Source organism: Corapipo altera, unplaced genomic scaffold, assembly GCF_003945725.1.
Source record: "Corapipo altera isolate COAL_440 unplaced genomic scaffold, ASM394572v1 69, whole genome shotgun sequence".
NCBI classification, from domain to species: domain Eukaryota; kingdom Metazoa; phylum Chordata; class Aves; order Passeriformes; family Pipridae; genus Corapipo; species Corapipo altera.
Genome location: NW_020884908.1, coordinates 3,199,202 through 3,226,263, shown reverse-complemented (window position 1 = coordinate 3,226,263; position 27,062 = coordinate 3,199,202). Strand labels below are relative to the sequence as shown.

Sequence of the window (27,062 nt, the reverse complement as noted above, 5' to 3'; positions counted from 1 at the left end):
TTGCATCTTGGTGCGAGAGAGTCGAAGCTTAATACCTGGCATCTCCAAAACACGGTCACTGGAATTTCTGCTGCTGCCTCTCTGCTTGCCTGGTGAGATCCTGTGCCTGGAGTTAGATTAGAGATGCTCTACCTTGTGAAGGCAGCATCAGGCTCCACTACAAATTTCTTTCCAAAGTAGGTACACAGCTGAAAAAACATGGCAAGCATTTATGAAATGAGTTTGCCATTAGACACTATATCCAGCAAGTATCCATCATGAAGCCTTCCTGGAATTTTGGCAGCATTTCCAAGAGATCATCTGCAAATTGCTAGAGATGGGTATTACATGTGTGCTATAGGCAATAAATAAGAGTGATTTTAAGGGGCAGTGTATACTGACAAAGTAACACCTCTCGGAATAGAATCCAACCACTGCCATAAGCAGTAGAGACACCCTACTGAAACGGAGGAGGACCTAGGGAGTGTCTTAAATGTATGTCTAATAGCACAAATACTAGATAAACAACAAAAGCCAATGAATGCAAAAGGCTACAACCCTATCAAACCCACTCAGTTAACATGGAAGTTTATTGTTACTAAAGATCATGGTAACCATACCTTAAGCACCCAGAATACTCCCAGACTCCTGGATGTGCAACCCAGCTACGTTACAGCCTTGTATTTGAGTGAGACATACACATCCATCAGGCTCCTACTTCGTCTTTTACTACAGGGAGAGAAACACAGGCACACTAGCTGAGAGGGAACCATGGCATGCTCTGGCCAGGCCCCTGGTCTAGACTGCTGGGAAGCCAATAACACAATTGTAATTCAAGGCATTTTTACTTTAGCAACTTTTATTTACTATTTGCTCAACACCACATGACAGCTTTCTATCAAGGGGAGGTTTAAGAGTTAAGCTAACTAAAGTTTCTTAAGACCTGAATCTAAATGAGTGGAAATCGATGGAAATTGTTCCAGTGACTTTTATAGAGATCAGATCCTTTAGGATTGATGGATATCTCAATTTTAGAATTATGCTCTCTTTTTTCGAGGTATCTTAGGGTTTTCTCAGGGGTAAAATTTTTCATTGCAAAAAAAGTAAATACTTTGGTATTGTGTAGTATATACTGATGACCCAAACCAAGATGACCAGACTCCCTGAATTATAAAAAATAACAGTCTCCTCATATTTTTCCCTCAGATCTGAATTTTGCAAAAACAAGCTTTTTTTTTTTTTTTCCCCGAGACCATATGTTTTTCCTCTGACTTTTTCTTTTAATTTCTGATACAAGTGGCTACAAGGAAGAAAAAAATCCTCTTGCTCTATCTTAAGTGCAAACACTAAACCTTTGTGCATATGGAGGAAAACCTGCAGGTAAAATTGACAAGTAGTAGAAATAAAGTGGCTATTTCCAAAAACCAGGCGTGAACACCACAGTACTGTGTGTTGTGACAGAAGTCATAGAATCATAGAATGGTTTGGGTTGGAAGGGATCTTTAAAGGTCATCTACTCCAATCCCTCCCCCCAGTGATCACGGACATCTTCAGCTAGAATAAGTTGCTCAGAGCCCTGCCCAACCTGACTTTGAACGTTTCCAGGGATGGGACATTTTCCACCTCTCCAAAGGGCAATCTGTTCCAGTGTTTTACCATTCTCATCATAAAAAAATGTCTTCCTCATATCTAATCTGGACCTACCCTCTTTTAGTTTAAAAGCATTTTATGGTATTTCTGTGCCACGTGAGGGAAGTGTTAGGACATATGTTACAGAGACAGGTATTTTTCTCAAGGCATAATTCATTCCTATGTAATAATGCCAAGGAGAACTGTAGTGCTGGTACCATTCTTAGCCTGCTTCAGTAGTTTATGACATTTCTTTTGCAACTCTTTTCCAAACCTGAATCAATTCCTTTCCAAATGAATTCCTTTTGCTCTGCTCCTAAATTCAATAAGATCATTTGGTGGGATACTGTCCTAATCTGACAGATTGATTTGACATTGGACAATTGTGTATGTGGGGCAATCTTTTGTAGGTACAACTAAACAACATATTTTGTGCAGGTGAAGGCAGGCTGTCTGTTCTTTTTCAACACCCAATGATGTTTGACAGAAGTGGAAAGACTCCTGCTAAACTCAGAACGATGCCAGAAAGACTTTAAGATTTTTGAATGACCTTTACTAACTTAGAATCTTTTAAAATATACTTAAAAAGTTAAAACTAGCATTCTCCTTTATGGGAAGGGCAATTGTCCAAGGTAAATGAGGTCAGTTTGTAGTTTAAAAATAGCTTTTAAAACTGCATGGTTATCCAGCCCACCTTGAATTTTAAAGCATGAGGCAACCATGTTACCCTATTGTGAATGACCACTAGCTAATGCCAATTGACTATGAAGCAGCTCTTTTATTTTGTACTATCTGTTTATATTATACAGAGTTCAGCTTGTGGTTCTGCCAAACCTGGGGTCATAGCAGAATGGGAATTTGGTAAGAGGTTTAGACAGATCAAAGGGAAGAGAAGAAGAGACATGAACATTCAGAATTTGGCCATTGGCAAAAGAAAAACAGAACTTTTTTCTGTTGATTGTTCTGCTCAGAAGAGCATGAACAGATGAAGGTAGAGAAGAAACAGTCTTTGCAGACTCTCATAGATATAAGATATCATAAAGCCTTGAAATTCTGCTGTCTTGAAACTTTTTTAACCTGCTCTTTTTTTTGTCTGTGAATCAAGACTACTCCCCTTGCCCAGGAAAAGCAACTGTATGCTAGAAGAGGCCACAGATGGGGAAACAGTTTGATCAATGTGGGAGAGATCAGTGCAAAATAACAGTGAGATATATTATACCATCACAAAATGGTGTGTCTGGAAGGAAAGTTTTGAGCATAAATTAATATTGACCTTAGCCAGAACAACTTGCTCTCTTCAACTTCTGCAGCTGTGTGGTTACTAGGGATTTATCTGGCATCATGTGCTTTTTCACATCTGTCTACTAAATCAGAGATAGAAATACAAAAATCTAGCACAAAGGGACATTATATGGATTTGTGACACTCCCAGAGGGACTTGGAGTCTTTAAACTAACAAAGATATTACAATGGGACGCAGGTATAATATTGGACTAACATTGTGTCTGCTCCATTGTGCAGTGGAAAAACCTATATCTATTTTCCTCTGATGAGCTCTCTGAAACTTCCAAACATGGATAAAGAGAACTACAGTATACGAGACAATAAATTTGGCATACACACATGAAACCTCATACTTCTGGGATGAGCAAAATGAATAATCTCAATTTATATTAATTGCCTTACAACGCCATATGTGAGGGAAAGCAACAGTGGGAACAGATTGAGAGAGGACAGAGAGATTCACAGTTTAGCTCATACAGTATTTTCATCATTCTTCATTTTCAACATCACCAGAGACTTCCAAAGACTGAACTGTGAAGCCTTGGTAGAAGTAGGTATGACAGGGTTATTCACAAGGAGTAACAACATTTTTCAGCATGTTGCATGTGAGTTAGTGAAATGACTGGTATGTTGTATTTTCCCTGCCTGCATCATCTCAGGTTATGTTATGGTCCAGTCTAAATGACAAGGTGATGAAATTGCATAGGTGTAACATGCCTTTATTTCAGCAGCAGGTATGACACAAAGTACTAAAATCCCTGAAGTATAACAGTCTTGAATAATATGTTTCTAAATTTTCAGGTGTCAGTGAGGTATTTGTATGTTATTGCCCCATGCTTGTAAAATATGGGAGTCGTTATTAAATTATGTTCTAAGCTTTAATAAAAAAGCTCAACCAAATAAAAATGCAATAACTTTTGCCCTCATTTTGAACAGTGGAACTTTTAATTCATAAAAAAAAGTGTTCTTTTTTATCTTTGTTGTAGTACCAAACTACATTTTAGCTTAAAAAGAGGAAAAAAAAGTGCAATTTCAAATGGGCAGTGCATATTGATGCAATTTGAATGTACTAAGAGATTTAAGAATACAAAGCCATAAATATGTAACCAATATCATACAAACATGTATGCATGCACAGACATAAACAAAAAAATTAGTCAACTTTAATTTATAGTCATCAGGCAAGATGAAGAAATTCTGTGTGATTTCCTTTGGAGAGCCACCAACATAACTTGTACCTTACAGTAATGGAATAATAGAATCACAGAAATCACAGAGTCATAGAAAGGCTTGGGTTGGAAGGGACCTTAAAGGTGATCCAGTTCCAACTCTCCTGCCATGGGGAGGGATGCCACCCACTAGACCAGATACTTAAAGCCACATCCAACATGGGGGCCTTGAACACTTCCAGGGATGGGGCATCCACAGCTGCTCTGGGCAACCTGTGCAAGTGCCTCACTACTTTCTGAATAAAGAAGTTCTTCCTAACATCTAACCTAAATATCTTTTCTTTTAGTTTAAAACTGTTTCCCCTTGTCCAAATAATGTTTTCATACAGGAAAGAGAACAGAGAAGGGGATTGTAGACACAAGCTAAGCACAAGTAGTGGTAACAGATGTTAAGAGTAATACAGATACTCCTTATGTGGCAGAAAAAGATTGAATTTACTTTCTGCTGGAAAAGCATAATGGAGCAGCTCAGACAAACATCAGCACTAGTGCAAAAGAAGGGCTGCAGCAGCAAGCCCTTAGATGACTGAAAAAAGAGCTGCTGCTCTAAAGGGTATACTTTTTAAATAGCTCTAATACCATGCAGGATATTATGTTTATCATTATCATTAGCAATATGGTAATATGGGCTTATCTCTTGGTATTTCTTTCTTTAGTGAAAAACTTCTTCTCTTCTTGCTTTTCCCAAAGATGGACTTGTCCCAAAGATGTTCTGTTCCTAAAAGCATTTTATAGTGTGCTAAAAGTCTGTGTACATGGCCAACCTGGCTCAAGCTGACACTAAATGAAATGCTCATGGAATGAATCTTTTGGATTTGGGCTTACTTGCCCCAAGAACTTATAATAAGTTCTTCCATGTTATTTTGTATATCTATATCTCTGACTATCATAAAATACATCTTTAAATTACCCTGTGATTCCAAGGGTTAATTTGAAAAAACACACATTCAATTCATGGAGCACATTACTCAGAGCAAGGGAACACAGAACTGTAATTACAGTACACAAAAACAAACAAAAAAAAATTACAAGCCTAAAGTGAATTCAAATGTTAAAGTTAATTTTCTTCATCCTTTTTCTTGACCCTTCTTTTTTCCCTGTGAACACTGAAGCTGCTTTTGTATAAATGCATACAGAAAGCAAATTTCAGTGTCCTGGAGGGATTGTGGCAGAATCTCAATTTCTTTTCACATGCAAGGATAGGTATGATAGAAAAACATAACTGCACATCAAAATAGTATACCTAGCCAATAACAGTCAGCTAAAGACTGGCATAAAATAAATAATAAAGGGCTTTATAAATGTACAAAAATGTGCATGAAATGCAGGAAAGGTGTTGTAATGTGGCAAAGTGATGGTTTTTTTCTGTAACAGAAGAGAAGTCATCCTAAATACGTATCAACAAGGCCATGGCTGGTGTGGGGTTTCCCTGAACATGGTGTTTGGTGGCAGGCTTAGTGTAACTCTGCTTTTGCTCACACTCTCTGCATCACCACTTTTTCTTTCTCACTGCAGCCCACCAGGACATCCCTGCAGGTTACTTTCATACAGATGTTTCTTTCAGGGGCCCAGCTGCCATCCCATTCCTCTTCCAAGGCCACCACCTCATTCTTACCCTCTGTTGCCTTCTCAGTCACACAATGACAACTTTGGAGGGCAGCTTATTGGGGCTATTTTTAAGCCAAAGTGTGACTGTGTGTTCAGCTCTGCAGCTGATGTGTGGGCTACATTCACATCATCAGTCCAGCTTTTCCATTTTTGGCTCTATGCTCCTCAGTCTTGTGTAATCTAAAATTCAAGCTTTTAAACTTCATCCATTACAGCCAACGCTAAAACACATCCAGCAACCTCTTAATATCTACAAAGTTCTTTCAAGTAAATCCAGCATTTCTTGAGAAGTTAAATCTGGTTGTTTTGTGATGATTTGGAACTGAAAACAGACAGCCTGGGTAACTGGAACTTAAAAATGCAAAATCGGCAGTGAATCCAGTTTAGCTTCTGGCATTGTATTGTGTTTGTCTCAGCAGTAATAACAGTTATTATGTTCTAAAACAAATATCTAGCAAACAAACAGGTCAGATGTTTTTCAAAAACCTAAAGCCAGTGTATTTTTTTCCACTTGTTTGACAAGGTGATTCATTTGCACACTCCTTACTAAATCACAGGGTGATTTTAATAAAAGGAGAAATCTAGGATTGCCTGAGATGGGTAACTGGGTCAAGTTACCCTTTGGAAAAAGTTAGTGAACAAAATGTGAAACAGAGGAATCCACAGCCTTTACCCTCTGAGCTTCATGCAAATATGCTCTGGAAAGCTGGTATGTCTCATTTTCTAGGGCTTAACCACAGTAGCAGGCCTCCAGGGATGTACTTTCACTAACACCTTAAGCAGCCTCTGCTGCTGGAATAAAACCCCATGGTCTTTTCCCTCCACTCCCATACCCTGCCCCCTTGCCACTCATCTGTAAAGCTGATCTTGGTTGAAGCTGAGCAATGGTTTTGTTGGTTTGGCTTTGACGCCTGGTGCAGCTCATCAGCTGGCTGTGCAAATGCTGCTGCTGGCACAAGGAGGGAGGTGGTGGGGAAGCAAAAAACAAGAGCTACGTGGGACTGCAGCAGGGTTACCTCTGCTTGCAGCTAGAAGGTGCAGCCAAACCAATTTAATAGCTTGCTGCTGCCAAAAACATCAGTCCCACACCCTCCTTCCCCTCTCCTCTACACCTGTCTGCAGCTGTGGAGCCAGGTCCTTCTTGCTTCTACATCCCTAAAGTCCAAGTGTCCTTGCAGAGAACCAGTTCAGTTCATTAAACCATGGGACCACCGTTGTCGTGTTTTAACTGCACGGAGCTGGAATGGCTCCCTGAAGGATGAGAGGAATACAGAGCCAGGGCAAGAGAAGTGTATGGAGTGCATGGTCAGCAGCAGGCAGGCAGGTTGAGGAGGAGGACAGAAGAACCACCCCTTTTCAGCAGCAATGACCTGTTAGTTTGGCCCAACTGGATCTTCTAACTTCACTCTTGCACTGATCTGGGCAGCAGTGCTGGCTCAAGTCAGCTAAAAGTGTTGTGAAATAACATCCTATGTCCCATTTCAGCCATGCAGGTAAACAAGACTTCACATATCTACAGTTAAGAATATGCTGATATACATTTTGCATTAAAGCCTTATCTCAGGAGCCACATATAATTTCACAGGAAGCCCAACAAATGGCCTTCAGAGAAATTTACTGATCTGCATTTCAAAACTGTGGACTATTATGCCAGTAGTAGTTCTCTCCTGAATTATAGCTTTAAGCACTTGCTATTGATTTAAATTTTGAACTAGTTTGTTTTGATTCAAAACATCATTACACCTACAACTTCATTTGTGTTGAGTTACTGTCCAAGCCTTCACATAAATTACTTCATCAGCTTGCCAGAGGTCCCAAGGCTGTGGTTCCCCGTGCAGACACTGAGGCTGCAGGAACTCCCAGCATCCCTCTTCTGTTTATCCTGACCTCAAGCTGCTGCATCCTGTTCCTTCAGCTTTGCCACTTTGTGAGGCTATGCTGCAAAGTGGATAGCCAAACTCAGGCACAATAAAAATATTCCAGCTGCCCCCTTTTATTTTTGGGGGGAGGGAGTGCCTCAGGCTGTAGTTTCAGCAGTAATACTGGCTTATTGTGTAGCTGAACACTATAATTCCCCCCTGCACACACATAGTTTATACCTGTCCACATTTCACTTACAGCACCCACTGTGCTGGGAATGGGAATAAAGGACCTAAGCAAGCTGTAATGTGGTCTGGGAAAGAAGCAGAACTAAAGGCACTTAATTCCCTTCTCTGGTTCACAACAAATGTACATAGGTAGTATGACATGCTGATATGATTAAGGCCATAGTTAAACAGTTATTTGTAGACATTTTGCTTACAGAGATCCCCACTGTTCCTTTCTCTTCCTCTGTGGCACATTCCCATCCTTGAGCTTCTTTCTGTATTGTGCCAGAAAACAGGCATTTTGTTTTCTATGTTAAAGTCTATAATGTCAGATAGGTCTAAGAAACAGAAAATCTCTATCCACTTTGCTATTTATGCAAGCATTTTGTATTTTTAAACAAGTCAAGGTTGAAAACAGTCCCAAAGCTCACCCAAACAGTCACAAAACAATCAATGGCATCCAAATCTGTAGTGACATTCTAAAAAAAATCATCCAGCATAGAATAGAAAAGCTACTGAGCAAGAGTGAAGCACCATCTTCACTAACAACAGGCACAACAGGCTGTCCTGGGTGCCCCAGGCATTATTGGCTTTGGCAGAGCAGACCATGCCAGATCCAAACCAGTTAAACTGGCTCTAGAGCACCAGAGGAGCCCAAAGGCAGGTAGTTGTTCACCTGAGTGGGACGGATACAGAAGCTGCAAATAGTGTCAGAGGTTTTTTTCCCAGTACTGTTGTTATTTTTGATTACCAGGATCGCTGAGCTGACGGGTATGATTGGGAAGTGTGTGAGCTGTGGAGAAGGCACTTCTGCCACATCCATATATTCCAGCCCTGGTGAAATGTGCACAGTGGTAGGTGGCACTGGTCTGTCCACAGTGTGATAGTCACTGCACTATGCCAGTGAGTTGGTCAACAATGTTTTGACAGTGCATGTTAGGTGAAGGGATTGCAGTTATCTTAGGAACGCTGCTGGCTATGTCGTGTCTGTGATAGTTTTGCTGATGATGAAATAGGGTTCCTGGTCTGATAAGGAAGAGGTGGGGCACATAATTAACCAACCAAGTAGCTGGGAGCAAGTCCTGGGGTATTTGTGTAATGGTTCCTTGGGTGGACTGTACTTGTTTGGGAGAGACAATTTCTGCTCTGCATTAAAGAAACAGTAAAGATAATTTACATGTCAACACCGTTAACTATTTCAGCAGTAGGGAGGAGATAAAGCCACAGATCTGCTCAATTAACCGTGAGCAATGTCTCATTTTGGTGCCACAGTTAAATGATATTTGGAGTTACCTCGATTTCTGTGTTTCCCAAGAAAGAAGTCCAGTGCAACTCAAAACATATTCAAGCCAAATCTAGATGCCCGGGGAAGCAAAGCAGCAACACAACCTACTGCCTTTTCATGACCCATGTGAACAGGGTTCATTTTGGGAGTGGGTCTTAAAATAGAGCCATCAACTCGTCCGTCGACTCCACTGCTGTCAGAACAGCTTTGCTTTGTTAAACCTTCCTAAAACATTCAGCACCTATGCGGAAATGAAGTTCACAGCTCCCCGCTGCTGCTCACCTAGACTGCCGGCTCTTCTCCCAGCAGCATGACTACTCTGTTTGCCTGCTGCTCTCCTCAGATCTTGTCAGACTCGTTTCCTGAGCCAGTTCAAATAACTAATCTAGGAGAAAAGGGATCCAGGTAAAAAAAGGAGGTGTCTAGTCTTTTACTGGGAAAGTGGTCTGAACAAAGAATGTAACAGCATGCCACATATATCAGAAACAATTCAAAGGTAGGGGCAGAACACACTTTTGAGAGTGATGGAAGTGTGGAGTTAGTTTGTAAAAATTATCTTTCTACTGTGCAGAGCCCATTAAGATTTAAGGTTCTCCCTTTTGTTTATATCACCTGCCCAAAACTAGTTCTGCTTTTAGTTCAGTAACAGGGTGGTTATTTTATTATTTGTTGGCGAGTGAACTCTAACATGGTCTAAATTTCTGATACAGACAAGGCACAGTCCACACAAAAGATGCTATTAGAGAGTGATCGGTGATGGTGGGAAAAGCAATCTGAATATTCAAAAGAAACTGATGTCAGTAAGAAGGAAAGATTTTGAGGAACTTGGAAATATTCTAATCTAGCCACTGTGGAAGAGTAATTTAGGATCATAAATGATACTGATTCACAGAATTATGTGGATTTTGTAGCAACACTGGCATAAAGCATTCCGCTCCTGCCACTGACTGTTGCACCCACACCACAGTAGCCCACTGAGGCAGGTGAGACATATGGTGTGTTTTAAAGACCACAAATGCAGGTCTTGTCAGGTGTTCCAAAAAGCTGCATTTGTTCACTGAGCTGCTTCACAGGAATGGGGTTGTATTTCCTAACCACTTCATATCACAAAAATACAACCTTGCAATCAAGACAAAGTCATCACTAATGTTAGACAGCAGGTCACAGTGGTGCATTCCTTACATGAAAGGTTTTATGTCAAAGTACTTTAAGATGACCAAACATAATTTCTGGCGAAACAAAACCACAGAATATTGGTTCTTCTGTCCCTATGTAGCCAGAGAGACGTTCCACTTGTCAGTTAAGGTAGCTACAGACCATTGATTTCTTTACCTCCAGCCTTGCTTTCCAAAACAGTCTTTGCCTGCTGCTGAAGCAAGAGTTAAAAAGAAGTTCAAGGCTAATACAACCTTTAAGTAACAACCAGTTCAGCTTTGGGAAATTTTCCAACTCCTATTTGCTTTTAAAAAGTATTGTTCACATTTTCGGTGCTTTTGTCATCTTTCTTTGTTCCGTTCCTGTTTATTTGTACCTCCACCTTCTTGCCTGCCCCAACCCAGGTGTTCCAGTTCCTCAAGTGAAACAGTGCACACTTTCTGCTCTCCCTGCGCCAAGTCTTTGCATGAAAAAACACATAACAAAGTGCATGCAGGCTTCATCCAGGCAAAGCTTTTCAAATCCTGCTGCCCATGTTACAGCAGGGGCCCCTAGCACCTCTAGCTGGTTCTCTGCACTCCTCAGAGCCTCATCAAAGCACTGCCTCCGGGGGTCTTCCCCTCATTTCCCTAATACCTGCATCTTCTGCTTGCTAAGGCACCTCCTGAGACAACTGGCTCTTGCCCTACAGCCTTGCCCTCCGTAGCTCCCATCCAGAGCTGCCGTGTCCAAACTGCTGAGCCTGCGCTCTGGCACAAAAGGAAGCACCACCAGGCCTCCAGCACCATGGCAGCAGCTTGGCTCACCCTGGGCCAGGAGAGGGAAGAGCACAGAGCAGGAGGTTGCAGGTTTTTGTGTGCGCTAAAGGCAGCCCAGCTCCAGCTGCAACCTTTCTTCCCATTCATCTCTTTCCCAACCACCCTGAGGGTGGGGGGTAGAACTGTGAAACCCTTCACAAAACTGCCAGAAAAAGAAATTTCTGAGTAGGAGGTAGGAAGTAGGGAGTTGGAGAATGAGAGAGTGAAAATGAGGAGGGAAAAGACCAAGGCTGGACAGAATATTCACAGCCTTCCTGCATCCTTGTCTGGGGAGCCACTCCTTCCCACCCTGTCCAATATGAGCATCTGCCAGCATCACAGGCAGAGTAAAAACAGAGCTTTGTGTTTGCCATTTTAACATCATATTTAATGTTTCTCACCATTTTCTCTGCCTGCAGCCACTTGAAAGCAAAGGCTTTTCCTGTAAGCCATGTTATATCCTAATTTCAATTTACTATGCTACTTACTGTGATATGCTCTCCAGACAGCTGCTTTTCCCTCTTCTCTTTTCCCACTTCTCTTTCCCCCTCTCCCAGGACATGCATATTATTTTCTCTCCCTCTTTAAAGCTTCCTTAAATATTAGTTAGGCCTCCCTGGGGAGGTGATACCCTCACCCAGCAGAAGTGCAAGACTAAAATACACAGAAGATCAATGTCTTGCTGGGAATACGCATTGTTGCCCTCAGCAAGACAGTGGCTTGGCACTTAAAAGATGTCTACAAGATTTGTTATCACTTTGTCATAATCATTTCCCTTTTCTTAGTAGAAGAATGTCCTTTTAAAACGGTCCCAAGTCAGAATTAAAAAACCGAAATGGGAATATTATGGAGTTTTCACTAAGCTAGCAAAATAATAATTCTGTGCTGGGTAAGTCAAATGGAAATCACTCACCTGGAAAAGACAATTGTTTATGAAAAGTCAAGAGAAATACTCCTTTTAACAATAAATGCTATCTACTGAACACATCTTTGGTACAAAGTCACTAAATTTAAGGGAATCAGACCCCTGTATTTCTTCACAGTTTAGAGGAGAGATGCCGCCACAAGATTTGAGACTATAAAGGTGAATGCCAGGAAATGTATCAGTAATTAATCTTCCTTCCTTTTCTCCCACATTACAATATACCCTAGTTCTTCTGTGTCAGCTATCTTTGTGATGCTGACAACAAACTTCTCCCTTGGTTATATTTACTAGCTCCTGCAGAACATTAACAAAATGTCACGCTTTTCCTGAGAACACTGCTAACAGTTAATTACTCACGATAACTACTAAACGATTGAAGTGTTTGCTTTACTAGGCTCTACAAGATACATTTTAAATGCCTCAGGATAAGCTAGTTGCAATGAGAAGTTTGTTGTTTGTTTTGGGGGTTTTTTTCAAACAATTCTACAGTTTGGATGCTGTGGTATGCAATTAGGCAGATAGGTTTAGCCTGGTGATCATGAAAAATCTGAACAGACTATTCCCATTTCCCCCACAAATCTACTTTTAAAGCAAAGAACTATGGATGTATTTCTTGTTAGAAATAGTGGATATTAACTTAAAAAACCCCTTTGTAAGTCAAAATGAATAGTATATACCCCTATTTTTCCAGCCCTCTGTGCAATATTTTTCACCCCATGACTGCCATTAGCATTGCTAGAGATCACAAAATTCTCCTGTGCCCTGCAGAAAGTTACCCTTGTGGGGCAACACTTCACAACCCTTATTCTGTGAGTCGCTAGTCCCACCCTACAAGACATCCATCCCATTGAGATCAGAGGTGTGAGTAAGACAAGCTTGGCTCTCCTTTATGTTAAAGACAAAACCTACAGCAAAATCGCCAACTCCTTACTGTTATAGTTCAAAATGTATTTTCAAGTCTGTCTATTGATGTTATAAAATGTTCACAGTATATAATATTTCCTGTAATATCTATCAAACTTTAATAATTTCTTAACATGAGGAGCCTTGTTCCTGCCTTCCTAAATTTATCAAAACTCACACACATCCTCATCAGATGCTATTCCTGTTTTTAAATGCAGAAACTGAAGTAGAAAGACCAAATGATTTGCCCACAGTTATTCATTAAATCAATTGCAGAGCTGGTGTTGGAAAATCAGACCTTCCTGGGTCCCAAAAAAAAAAATGTTCTAATTGCAAATCATGATGACCTGCCTATGTATGAATGAGAAAACCATGCAGATGTAGGAAGTGACTTTAATCTGTGAAACAAACTGAAGCCAGCCTTTCTCCTGGGAGTTTTCAAATCACAGAAGTTTCCTGGTAAAACTATTAATCCCTTATATTTCAAAGAAAATGCTGTGTGCTGCTGTACTAAATCGAGGTAAAATTAATACAAACAGAATTTTCAGTGCAGTAGAAATACAGTTAACACAAACCTTAGTCTGGTCACCAGGCTATAAACTGGTGCAATGAAAACAGATCAGAGCAAAGAACTTGTCAGGCATCAGTACAGTTCCCAGTAGTTCACCCTGAACTATTTATGTAGAATTATATTTGCAATGCCCTTGCTAGATGCATCTCCAGGGTAATTAGATGCAAAAGGCTTTTTTTTTTTTTTGGCTACTTCAGTGTTTTCTGAAAGGGCAAAAGCAATTGCTTCTTTCCTTCTTCTGCCACTCATCACCTGGTGTAAAACCCATAGACCACACACAGAAATAACAGAGCACTATGCAAGAAGCACGTATATGACAGTATGAGTAGGACTTCTAGCACCCAAGGGGAGTGCTGGATGTTGTGTCTTTTCACACCACGGTGTGCAGTCTGATATGCCATTCCCAGAGGGGCAGTTGCCTGGTAGAGCCAAATATTCATATTAAATCCCACTGCAAACCTCCTCTCAGGAGATGGGGTTGGTGATGGCCTCTCAACCAGCTTCCAAAGTGATCACTGTTGAACAGTGTGAGCTGCTCCTTCTCGTAGGCCCTGTGCAAATGTTAGGGAGTAGCTGGAAGAAAAATCAAGTACTTAGTTAGAAGGCTATATTGATTGGTAAAATTAAACCTGATGTCTCTGAAAATTCCTTGCAAAAAGATTAATATTAAAATTAATCTGATCTTTTAATAGACACCAGAAGCTAGTAGGCAATAAGAACAGGGGACATAGAAGTAAAGACATAGAACGGGGGAAATTAAAAATATTAAAATATTTTTCCCCAGTGAAAAGCAAACATTTATATTTTTGCTCTTCAGTTTAGTTGTAAAACCTTTGTTCTTATATTCTGAGAGTGTCAAGGAAGTAATCAGGTGAGTTTAATTTACATTCTTTCTACTTTTTCTTTCTTTTTTTTTTAATGTTTTATATCTCTGTCAGGTATTTGGCTGCCTCTCTAAAAAAGTTCTGTTCTTTTTGCTCTATCATTCAGAAATCCCTCCATAATAACCACTTGAATTTCATCTATTTCTGCTACACTTTGCAATATAATAAAGTGAGGTTTGCAGGAGGAGGTAATGTCTCTTATTAGAACAAGCATTGGGGATGGGAAAAACACCCAAGCTTTCACATATAAAAGACAGGAATCCTTTTTGATGTAGACATTATTTAAACTGAGCAAAGGCTCCCAGGTGAGTATCAATGAGCTAAAGAAGGAATTAAAATATGTTTGTTTATTGAGAAGCCTCGAATTACATTTTATTTCAGAAAGTTTGTATTTAAGCAAGACTTCACAAAAGCGTTAAGTAGTGTGAACTTTACCAACACTTTTTGTTAAACGCTTAATCCACGCCCACATCAAAACAAAGACAGACGGCTGAGCTCTTTACATATGAGAAGGTGACTTTTCACACATAGCCTTAACAGTAAACCTTTTGGTTTTGTTTTTTCTTTCACGGAAATACAAAGCTCCAAGATAATAAAGTTTCCTTAATTTACATTTCTCCCAAGAAGTGGAAATTACAAAACTACAGACAACAAACATTGGCTAATCAGTCTAGGGAAAAAGGTCCAAAGGGAAAACTCAGAAATGGGTTTGTTTAAAAGCTACAACGGGCAGAAAGGACCTTGAGCTATGAATGCTTTTGTATTGCTAATCTACCTAATGTTCTATTGAAAAAAAAAAAAAGAAAAAGAAATCCTTGAATGAACGATTCTGACTTTGTTCTAGTGTGAATTGAGTAGCTGTTTCTTGAAAAAAATCCAGTACTCGGTCTGTATTTAAACAAGTCTTCCTGAAGACCTTTTCTCAAACAAGTCTTTATACGGGAAAAACAACTGTTGATTTTGTAGTCATCGTGTGAGTAACTTTTATTACAGTCAGCAGGGCCTGTGAGATTTTTTTTTGAACCTGTAACTCTTAATCAGGATAGCTGTCAGCTGTAGAGCCTGAGGAAGCTGTCATACAGACAATATTCAAATGGAGTTGTGTTTTTCCCACAGTGTTGTTGAAAGGAAACCCTTTTGTTAAGCAAAGCCTGAGAGACATTAGTAACCTGAAATGGAAACAAATAGAGTGAAGGAGGGTCTCCCAACCTGATAAACACTTTCCAAGTGCAATGTGTCTCCAGAGCTGAAACTACACACTACCAACGATTCTTAAATCTCTTTCCCAAATACGGGTTAGAAGTGTTAAGAATTTGTGGGAAAGTTTTCCTTTAGTGTAAACCACGGCTTGATGTTTATTCATATGCTGTAGTAAGCAAATGAGAAACTAAGCACTTTGTAAATGGTGCATCATTTTGACTACTTGATCCACTCTACTGACAGAACAGTTTGGCATAATTGCTGGCATACATAATATTTTCAAATGACAATTCTCCAAACAAGTCAGGGCCTGAGCTAGCAGCAGTGAAAGGTGAAGAGAAGCTGCCTACATGTTGGGCTGAATTCTGGATTATTAAGTGCCACCGACAATTAAGACTTATAGTTGATATTGTCCACAACATAAATGCATTCCTCTACCTTCAATACTTCCAGTTCCAGAGAATGCACCGTGGTGTATCTATCTTCAGCTGTTGCTTTAGATGTGAAAGCTAATTTCTCTGCTATACCCTTTCCCTGCCATTTGACCACAACTGTTTTGAAACAGGCCCAAAAGCCCTTCAGTGCTGCCTATTCGTGCAGTTTTGATTTGACATCATTAGTACCACTCATGCTGTTGCTTCTGAGTCATGCCAGGAGTGGGACAGCTTCAGCTCCACGTTGCTGTGTATCTTCCCTAGTAAGTGAGGCAGGATTGCCTTGGGAATGAGAAAAACCCTTCATCAAGAGTGACTGGCGGAAAACCGTGAACAGGACTTTAAAGAAATTCAAGAGACAAGGAAGTATTGCCAGTAACAAAGGTTTAGGGCTTTCAGCAACCTTTCAGTATTACACTGACACTGATGTGCAATACTGATGTATTACACCACATTACACTGATGTAACCTTTCAGTATGACACTGTCGTGGGATTAGGATGGAGATCTTAAATTTGCAAACATGCCTATTTTGTTTTGGCATCTTAGTGTTTGGCTATCAAATTCCCAACAACTATCTGCCACTACAATTAAAGAGCATCTTTTGTAGAAGCAGTCAGACAAGCAAAGATATGGTGACAGCAAGAAGACTGAGGGCAAGAGGGACCCACAGAGCAAGGTAGTGGCCAATATATGTGTAGTGCCTGCAGATATGCCAGCTCAGAAAAAAACTACAGCTGAGTTTCAGCTGTGAGCAGCCTGTAAGGGCTGGAGCAGCAATGTGCAACTGGTCAGAGTGCCTGCAGGGAAGAGTTGTACAGACAGAGAAAAAAAGATACCTGTCTGTAAAAAGGAGCCTGCACAGCACAAATTATGAACTGTTCCTAACATATCTGTTTACACCTGTTTATTATTTCAGAATAAAAGCTCAGTATTGAAAGTATTTTCCCTGCTGCCAGAAGGAAGCACTTTTCTTTTTCATCCTAAATCTTCTAAAGGTGTAATGCCAATAAAATTTATCAACACTGCTGCATAAAACAGGTTCTGAAACCTTAATTATTTTTCCATAGTAGGAGAAGATCCAGTTTTCCTATCCTGTAATGCTATTTGGAACAAGAAGACCTTGTCATTGGTAATATTATAATACCACATAAAATATAATTTTAGGTCCTTTGAATGTTTGGCCTGTATTATGTAGGTCAACCAGGTAGTTACTATCAGTGCTGTCTGCTCTGCCTCATCAAACTGCATGTTGTGTTGCTGAGATGATCCCAGGGAGTTTGTCATAGCCTCATTCTCTGGTTGATGGCATCATAGATTGCCTTCCCAGCAAATCCTGTGGCATATAGCTATGTTTTTCTTTCCAGAACTAAGTTTCTGACAGAGAACCACAAACAACCTATTAATTCTCAGAAAAACCCATGCCCAGTCTTCCACCTCAGTGATTTACTTCTTGTAATCATGTCCTATTTTCAAGGCACTCTTCATAAGGAGAAAACCCAGAAATATTTAAAAATATCTTTCATCTTCCATGGAGAGGATAGGCAACAGCAGGCTTTGGGAATCTACAAAATGCTAGTCTTTACTTCCAGCTGATACTTTATCTTCTACTCTGATGACTAGCAAAGATAATAGCTGTGATGCTAGTTATAATGATTTTTGCTGTCAGGCCAAAAAAGCTTCCACAGCAGCACATCCAGTTTGCAGACCAATATAATCTAATCAATAATACATGAAAAAGATACCTATATAGCTAAAAAAGGCTAGGACTGACAACTTTCTAGAGATATGTTCAGGACTGTATTTTTTCTTCCCCAAATTACACTTTAGGATCACGCTAAGCAGCCCTTTCTCTCAAATACAGTTAACATGCCACTGATGGTGATGCCTTGCCTTCTGGAAAGGCACTACCAGCACCCCTATACACAAATCACAGCATATTCACACCCTCTTTGTTAACTGAAGATCCACTGTGACTCTTGTGATTTAAGTAAAACAGAGGAATCAATGGGATGCACACGGAGTGAGGGTGCTCCAGATGAGCAGCTACTTGTTACCATTTTGGAACCTCCCACTTAAGCAATAATACACCTCTCTCCTCCTTGTGGTTAGCAAGCTAAAGGCACAGTCTGAGACTGAGAGCCCTTTCTTTTACCACAGTGGTGGAATTCTGGTTTTAGGCTGAACTGCTCTCCTCATGTCAGCTGCGATTATTTTGTGACAAGGCCCATTGTGGGGAAGGTAAAGGATAGGAATGTTGCATTAATATATAAGAGATTTTTCCTTTACCATTAAGAGTTTTGGAAAGCTGAAGAGTTATTGAACTTCTTAAGAATAACTAATAAAATTTCTCTGTATCCTTTGTCCTAATAGAAACAAAATCATTATGGATCACAGTGTCTCTGTGCATATCTTTGTCCCAGCCCGAATACCTTTTGAATCCATGGGGCAACTGCAGCTAGATTTGATAAAGCACAGAGGTCTCAAAGCAATTTGATTCCTACTAAGTTTTAAGCAAAAAGGGAATGCAAAAAGGACAAAAAAATATCTCTATATGTATACCTGTCAGGTATGTACCAGGGAAAAGCAGATGCATAAAATTATTAAACATCTTGGAATCCACAGGGTCCTCCTTTGTGGATATTGTCCTGAGACTTTGCCTCCACTGTGAGGAAAACAAAACTCAGGCAGATTTTGCACATTCTTGGACACGATGTCAAACAACAAGAAGATGCAAACCGACAGGAAAACTAATCCCAGCATTCAGCTGAATACATCCCCAGACCCGACCATCTCATTCCAGCACTTGGCCTAAATAACATTGTTTTCGTGGGTTTTGACCTTGAATGGTCAGGTTTATCTTACTGGGTTCCCTTTGGCCTTGGCACACCAGCTTTCTGAATTCATTTCCAAATCCAGTACGTGATGACTCCGTTTGTACTGGCCCATCATACCCTGACTTAACATCCGAATGGGGCAACACTGGTGAACCATTTAGAATGCTATAGTACATTGCTGCAAGGGTCAGCTGAATTTAACCCTTGCTTTTAATGTGATGGCACATTAGCTCAGAGAATTCACAAGCAGATATTACTGTCTGTTGGCTCATTCTTATTGTCTTTATCCTAAGCATTTGTGATTGGCTGCTGTTGCTCCAAAATGGAAGTTAGGCTACACAGATTTGTCTGTCTTCATGTGAGTAATTCTTATGTTTGGGTATTCTAACTATGTTCTAAATTACTTCCTGGGTCTTCATCAACCTGTAGTTGTAGCATCACTGTCCAGAGTTTGTGTCATAAGCTCTGTCCAGCTCTGGGGCCTCCAACATAAGAAGGACATGGACCTGTTGGAGTGAGCCCAGAGGAAGGTGACAAAGATGGTCAGAGGGCTGGAGCTTCTCTCTTATGGAGAGAGGCTGAGAGAGCCAGGCTTGTTCAGCAGGGAGAAGGCTCTGGGAGACCTCATTGTGGCCCTCCAGCACCTAAAAGGGGCCTATAAAAAAGATGGAGAGCAACTTTTTACACTGGCAGCTAGTGACAGGACAAGGGTTTTAAACTAAAAGAGCAGAGATTTAGATAGGATGTAGGAAGAAATTCTTTACTGAGAGGGCGGTGAGACACCGGAACAGGTTGCCCAGAGAAGTTGTGGATGCCCCATCCCTGAAAGCCTTCAAGGCCAGGTTGGATGGTGCCTGGGCAACCTGGTCTAGTGGGTGGCATCCCTGTCCAAAGATGAAGGGTTGGAACTAGATAATCTTTAAGGTCCCCATTCTATACATCATTGATACATGGTTGGAAAAAAATAGCATCACTGTATGTAATGGTGGAGATTAAAAGAGAAGCACCTTTCCAGAATGTCACTGTTTTTAAATGACCTAGCCTTTGAGCTAATATTTGTTACTAGCATAAAGTGATTAGAAGTTTCCATTAATACCTCTCTTCCTTTTAAAATCTAGCTCATACAAGCAAGTAGAAGCTTTTAATAAGGCAAGGCAACAAAACGTGGACAAAGCATGGACACCACTGCAGGACTGCAGGGCAAAAGCAAATAGTGCAGCTATTCTGGAATGGTGGTGTCAGCCTGGAATGACTCCCTACTGTGACATTTTTATTCCACAAAATCATTGATTTATTTTGGATGACAGTGCACATATGCACAATTACCCTGAAGAGCTATTCTGGCCAACAACACTAAGCAGGCAAGTATGGAGTGTGATTTTCAGAGCCATAGGCAGTTTTATTGCTGTCTGGGTCACTCCAAAATCTGTGGGAAGATGATGGTTTAAATGTCTCAAATCCCAACACACAAGCTCAAGTCTGTAGCTAGAGCAGCATGAAGTATTTCCATTTATATTAGCAGAATTTTATTTCAGCTTATTTAAAAACATAAAACTCCTTCTTAAAACCTATTAGTTTTAAATGTAGATTAAAACCAAGAGAAAATAAACTGGAAAATATTCACAGATTTTCCTCTTCATATTTTAACTAGCTAAAGAATTAACTGAATTTTGATGAACTTCAGTTAACATTTCATACTGAAAACAAAAGTGATTGTATCTATGCATGTATGATATAAAGTTTCAAGATAACTTAATCTGACAATTTTTAAAAGCAGTTCTGTGAGCCTAGAACAATATTCAGCCACTGAGCCACAGAACTGCAGGAACTTGTGGAATTCAAGATCTCTCTGGGTGGCTTCCAGGAGGTCACAGACAGATAAGGAATTAAAACCAGCAAATGAAACTTTGCTAGCCAGATAGCTGCACAGCCATAAGGAATGTTTTGTGAGTCTGCAAACAGAGAGGCTCATCTCAACTGTTATCAACAATTAAAGAGGAGCCATCTGTGCCTGTACAAAGTCCATGGACAGAAATATCTAGAGAAGTTTGCAAAGTCACTGTAGTGTGTTAGCCTTGAATCCTACCAGTATCAATCAGTATTTTAAAGACCTTGTCATTACTACAGTTATCAGTTTTAGTTGGGACATAACAAAATTTTTTGCTGCTTACTCAGGAAAATGAACATGCTGGACTTTAACTTAAGGGGTTTATTCTTTATAACTTCTAACACCATGCAGACAAGGAGTTTTAAAAGCTACATGATTAAGTTGAGAGTGAAGGGATAAAACAGACAGAAAAATACCTGTCATAAAGAACCTACACGCTCATGTTGTTCTATATTCATATTCTTCTCAGAGGCCACAGGTGCATTTATACCAGAATTTCTGTGACTAACAAACAAGTTTCATCTCTTTCATAAATATGTCTTAATTGGTTTTGAAAAAATTAAATAAACAGAAAAAGTAGTAGTAGATGTGAATGCAACAGCTAGGTATATACTCCTCTGTACTTGGGTACATTTTCAGAGGTACTGAGCTTTAACTTCAAAACACTGTAGAATAGTTACATTTTTTCCATTAGCTGTGGCACACAACCAAACCTCAGCAGTAAGGTTAAACCTGTGATAGCCAAGCAGATATCCAATATTTTCAGATGCACAAACGGATTAAAAATAACCTCAAGAAGTTCTTATAAACAAGCAAACAAACAAACAAACAAAAGCTATGAGAATAGTGAAAGTGGATTTTGCACAGGATTAACAGCTTAGAAAGGCTAAGAGTGAAAAGCATATTAATTCTAATGTAGCTGAGAAGTCTGTCTCCTATTCAGCAAATCATTTAAAAAGCCTGTCTGGGATTTACTGAAGCTAATGAGATTTAAAATGCTTAACTTTACAGTCAGATTCGTATTGTTTTCTGAATTGGCATCCTTGATAGCGAGGGAATTTGTTTTAAAAGGAGAGAAACAAAGCATACAATCTTCATGGGTGTAAATCCTGTTTGCAGCTTACCTTTCACTGAACTGAATAAATTGCAGAATAATCCAAACCTTATTTGTGCATTTATTGAAAGTGAGCAGTGGTATCAAAACACATACCTATAGACAGAAATAGTTGTCAGGTCGTTTAGCTGCGTCATGCAGAACTCATATATACATACCTACACAGCTATTTTCATTCTGATAAACATTCTTTGAAACTGCATGTTTGTGGGATGAGAAGAGACCTTGGGACTTCTGATTCCAAACACATAAAAAAGCCACTCGACTTTGTTCCCAGTTTCATGCAACCACAGAAAGAGCAATTGCTAATAATATATTATCCTAAAATCTCTCTTGCAGCCACTTTGTGGTATTTCTGTCTCCACAGGACTTAGATACTGTTTTAAGAAAAGTCTTAGCTATTCTGGTTCTAAAAAAAGTCACCACAATATAAAACAGTCCTCTGTATTTTTGGTTGTTTCCAGACTTGTTAATGTAGCTAAATCGTCAGTGTAGTTCTTTTTGTAATAAACACTTCAGATCTTTATTTCATGGCAAGCATATTGTTACTATTAAGGAATTATGTAAAAATTAACATTAATAAAGCATACTGATAACTGGGAAGAGTAACTAAGAAACTATGTGTACTACTGCCTCAAGCCACCCTAGGCTGAGTAGTGTCTCCAAATCTCAAAAATTACACTACCAGAGTTAGTATTTTTACAAGATTTGTTAGCCGTAGATTATCTGGATAGAGTTAGAAGCCACTAAAAGAAGAGCTAGAAAAAAATGCTGTTGCATCTTATGTAACTCATCAAGCTCCACTTATCCCTATATCTCTTGACATGCAGAGCACTGGAAAAGGTAGATCCTTTGAGGAAAACTGAGAACTTATGCACATGGCATATGTACAGCAGATAAGCTGAAGAATTATATACTATTCTATTCAGAAGAGAAAAAAAATCCCAAAACATTGTAGTACCTAGGCAGATAAAGTAAATTTTACAACCATACATAACATATACGAATATATGATGCATTGAAAAATTAGTTGCAGGTGCTGACATTATGTTTGCAAGATAGAAAAGCTCAGTGGAAAATTCAGCTTCTAAGAGATGCAAACTAAGTAAAAAAAAAGAGAGATAAAGTGTAGTTAAAAAAAGAGTGCATTTCAGTTCTGATACTAAATGACAATACAAGCCTTTAGGATATTAAATGAGATGTTTAACAAACACAGCCTTTATTGGGGGTTTAGAACAAATTTATAGGAGGAGATGTTTATGGCCTGTAATGGCCATGGGAGCTGCCCCACACAGTTAGATGGAGAAGTCCACATGGAAAAGATGGTATTGCTAACCAAAATGTGTGGGGTTTGTGGTCTTTCTAAGACTTGATACAGCAACAGCTGTTTTAAGCAGGGGGCTGAGCAAATGCTCCCCCATCACATAACCAAAGCACAGGTTATGCTCATACTGTCACCAAAGCAACCTGATCAGGTCCAGAAATACCTCTGGTTCTCCAGTGATACCACCCAGGGTCTGGGTACCTAACACCTGCTCTCTAGGTGTTGTACATGCTAAGCTAGGCCTCCATGGCTAAATAGGCATGGAGTATATAACAGACTGTTTGATGTGACTTAAAAGAAAGGAAGTGGATGTATGCATCTTTTTTGAGTGACTCACTTATACAGCAAACTCTGGCTTAATGGAAGTGCTCCTTCTCATTCACCAAAGTAAGCTTTTGATTTCTTCATGTTAGTCAAGACTGACTTGCAATATAGTTATTTTTATCCCAGAATTCCTTAAAGATGTATTTTTAGTCTTTTATCAAAGCAGATGCAATAAGGAATCACAGAATTAATTAGGTTGAAAAAGACCTCTGAGATCTTTGAGTCCAACCTTTGAACACCACCATGTCAAGTAGATCATGGCACTAAATGTCATGTCCAGTCTTTTCTTAAACACCTCCAGGGACAGTGAGTCCACCACTTCTTTGGGCAGTCAATTCCAATGCTTAATCATCCTTTCTTTGGAGAAATTCCTCCTAATGTCCGACATGAACCTCCCCTGGAACAGCTTGAAACTGTGTCCTGTTGTTCTGAATGTAGTAGCCCACACTGGTATAGTTTGGTTTGCCAGATGTGTTACAAGCAACAATAATATACTTGCTAGTTAGCTCAAATCTTGGCATTTTGTCAAAGGACAATGTGCTCCAAGTACATGAATAAGTTTCATCTCTAGCCATGTTTAAATCTCAGAAATTATCACACATGAAGGGAAAGCAAGGAAATTGTCCATTTTGTTAAGGACATCTGGAAGGTATGTCATAAATACAGTAGGAAAAAGAAAATTTTCAGGAAAAATATCCTGATATCCTTGAGGATGGTATATTTAGTCTGTAGCACTACCACTATCTCCTTTCACCTAACCAATAGACCTCAATTATAAAGATGAAAGCATTTAGTATTCTCCTAGATCCCAGTTACATCTCTATTCTAACACAGTCTGTCCTCTGATGCTAGAAAAAAACCCCTTAAATTACCTTGTACTTGTGTGTAAAAGTTTCAACTTCCTTAAAACTTAAGCTTTGAGACACTTTGTGTCTCCTAAACACAAAGATATAGACAAAATAAGAGATTGTTTCAGAGATACTTACTAGACTTTCCTCACAGCAGCAGCTCTGCCGTTCCACCCACAACTATAAAAAGTGCTGAGACTCATGTCCTGATCACTCCTCTGAAAGAAAGGCAAATAAATAGCCACTAGTATTTGGTTTCTGACAAGGTAAACTGCTTACACATACATAGCAATCGGCCTCTTCTCATACTTCTGGGATTGACACAGATGGGGAGTTGAAGTGCTTTCAAACAGTAGCTTTATGCTCACGGACTCCTGTTTTTCAGACTCTATTTTCCCTCAAGAACAGGTATTTTTGAAATAACTTGCATATCTTCTACTTTAAAGAGAGTATCAAGAAAGCCTGTCATCAGTTTTCTGTGAGGACAGAGGGGAAGGGAATCTGATTGATCATACCAGATTATCAGCAGCTATCACACAATTCATGTGCTGGAAGGTATAAGGCTGGAAAGAAATTTGTGTTTATCTCAGAGCTCAGACTTGATTGCTTAATGATATGGCCACACTGATGTAGCTGCTGAATAGAAGACCATGATTTGGACTGTGCTTATTAGACTTGTAGATACGAGCACTTCAGGATAATGGGAGCAAACCCCTGCTTTCTGTACACCTACTTGTACACCACTTACAGAAGAGAAAGTTGACAGAGCAGCAAAAGCATATCTGTGTATATTATTCATGTACATTTATCTGTCAGCAGATAGAGTCAAAATCCTCTCAATAACTACTTTCAATATTGATTAAAACGGAGTGCATGTTTTACAATAACTGGAGACAGTATTGTATGCATCCGATAAGCAACGTTTGATAAGTCACTAATGAATTATCAGGTAAATTAGTCAAGTTTATTTAACAAAGAGCAAAATTTTGGCTTCCTTAAAGCGCATCACAGGAATTTTACTTCTAAACTGTAACTGCCATGGTACTGCAACTCTATATTGACAAGTTTCCTCATTTGGCTTCAGTAGACTGTATTTATTTGGTGTGCTAAAGGAGACTAACGGTTAAAGTACTCACGTCTCTTTGTGGCTGAGGGAAAGCATCAGAGCTCTATATTTCACAGATTTCTGGGAAGCTAATAAGATGTGTGGCCGAGGCTGTAAGCCAAGAAGTGAGCAAATGGCAGCAGAAAATCATTTCAAGTCACTTCAGGATCTTTGCTGAGTCATATCAGTTTCAGTGTCTGTGTGAGCAAGTCTGTGTGGACTCCACATCACACCCAAAACTACCAGAAGGGATTTTTGCCTGCCTTTAATATTTTTGTAGCTAAATTACAACATCTGCCTGAAAAAACACCACAACAAATTGAAAAATGCAGACTCAGATGGTGTGCCTGAACATCTCACATAGCCATAATCCAACAGATCTAAATCCAACTGACCTGCACCATCACTGAAAAGCAGTGTTCTCCTTATAGTCCATCTGGTAGATGGTGAAATTATCATCACTACAAAGAGAATCACTGTAGTATAAAATTTCTACTAATTCCTTTTCATTTTCTGATGGAGCAGCTGATGCATCTGTTATTCTCATCCATGCCTCACCTGTTTTAGGCCCAGTAGGTGGCTCAAGGCACTTCTCTTAAACAAGGTGGGTGGGCAGAGTGGCAGCTGATTTATTTATCAGATGAAGCACTGAGAGGCACTTTCACTGAGAGATAAAAGTTCTGGACCCCAATTTTCCTCCCTGTTCTCTTAATTGCTCCATGAAAGAAAAGAGACCATGCCTACCAAGCAGCAAATTGTAATAACCATGCTCAGCTCAACAGTGTTTATTGATAGATCTGGTCAAAAGGCAGAGCTAGCATTCATTTTGTTTCCCCTCTCTGCTTGTCTACTGCTGAGAGCCAGAGGAGAAATAGCACTTAATGATTGTCATAGTTTTAATCCAAACCCAAGCTAAAGGCTTAGGCAGCCCAACCAAACACAGTGCAAGCAAATCCTGCACCAATTCTGCATTGCTTTGTGGATATATGGAATAAACTCCTATACTGCATATTCCAGTCATCTATCCATGGGTAGATCATGTTAAAGATATATAGGCCCACTCTTATTCCTGTTTTCTGACTAGATACAGACAGAATGTGTCTTTGTGGAAATTGGTGTCGCTGCTTTACCTGTCATAGAGGATCTCAAAGAATTCACATGGAGAACAAAAGTGGCAGCTCTGTGTCATCTGTAAAAGAAATAAGACTTCTCACCTTAGCTCTGCTTGCTTCCAGTGGACCAGCATTCCCTCAGACTTATCTTTAGCCAGCTCTCAACTGTACTCACCTTAACCAGACAAACCTTTCAGTGGTGTGATCTGCACGTCAAAGCAGATCTGCAACCCACCTTTTTGCTGTAACCCTTTCAACAAATTCCAGTTTATACAGTTAATGGATGGACAGAACCAGCTCTGTCATTATGACAGAGCTGTGTTAAATGGGCATTTACGAATTCAGTTCTGTAGGACTTTTTATTTCACTGAATCTGTCTTTTTTAAACCAATATATCAAAAATTTATAATTGGAATATAAACCACTTTATGTGACCATAATTTCAACAAACCTTCAAAATAAGGTTTTGCTGATGGACAAGAGAAAGTCTGTCAGGGAGAAACAAACATATTCTCAAGCTCCCTGCTACCATTTGTATTGT

At 39.6% G+C, this 27,062-nt stretch overlaps 1 long non-coding RNA gene across 1 annotated transcript in view; it reads right to left on the bottom strand.

The window, feature by feature from the left end:
- LOC113951635 overlaps positions 1-24,485 on the bottom strand; it is a 34,579-nt gene extending 10,094 nt beyond the window's left edge. The window contains exons 1-3 of the long non-coding RNA XR_003529218.1: positions 24,443-24,485; positions 21,819-21,904; positions 13,912-14,025 (exon numbers count right to left, since the gene is read on the bottom strand). This is a non-coding gene — a long non-coding RNA (uncharacterized LOC113951635). The remainder of the gene's footprint in view (positions 1-13,911; positions 14,026-21,818; positions 21,905-24,442) is intronic.
- Between the last annotated feature and the right edge of the window lie 2,577 nt (positions 24,486-27,062).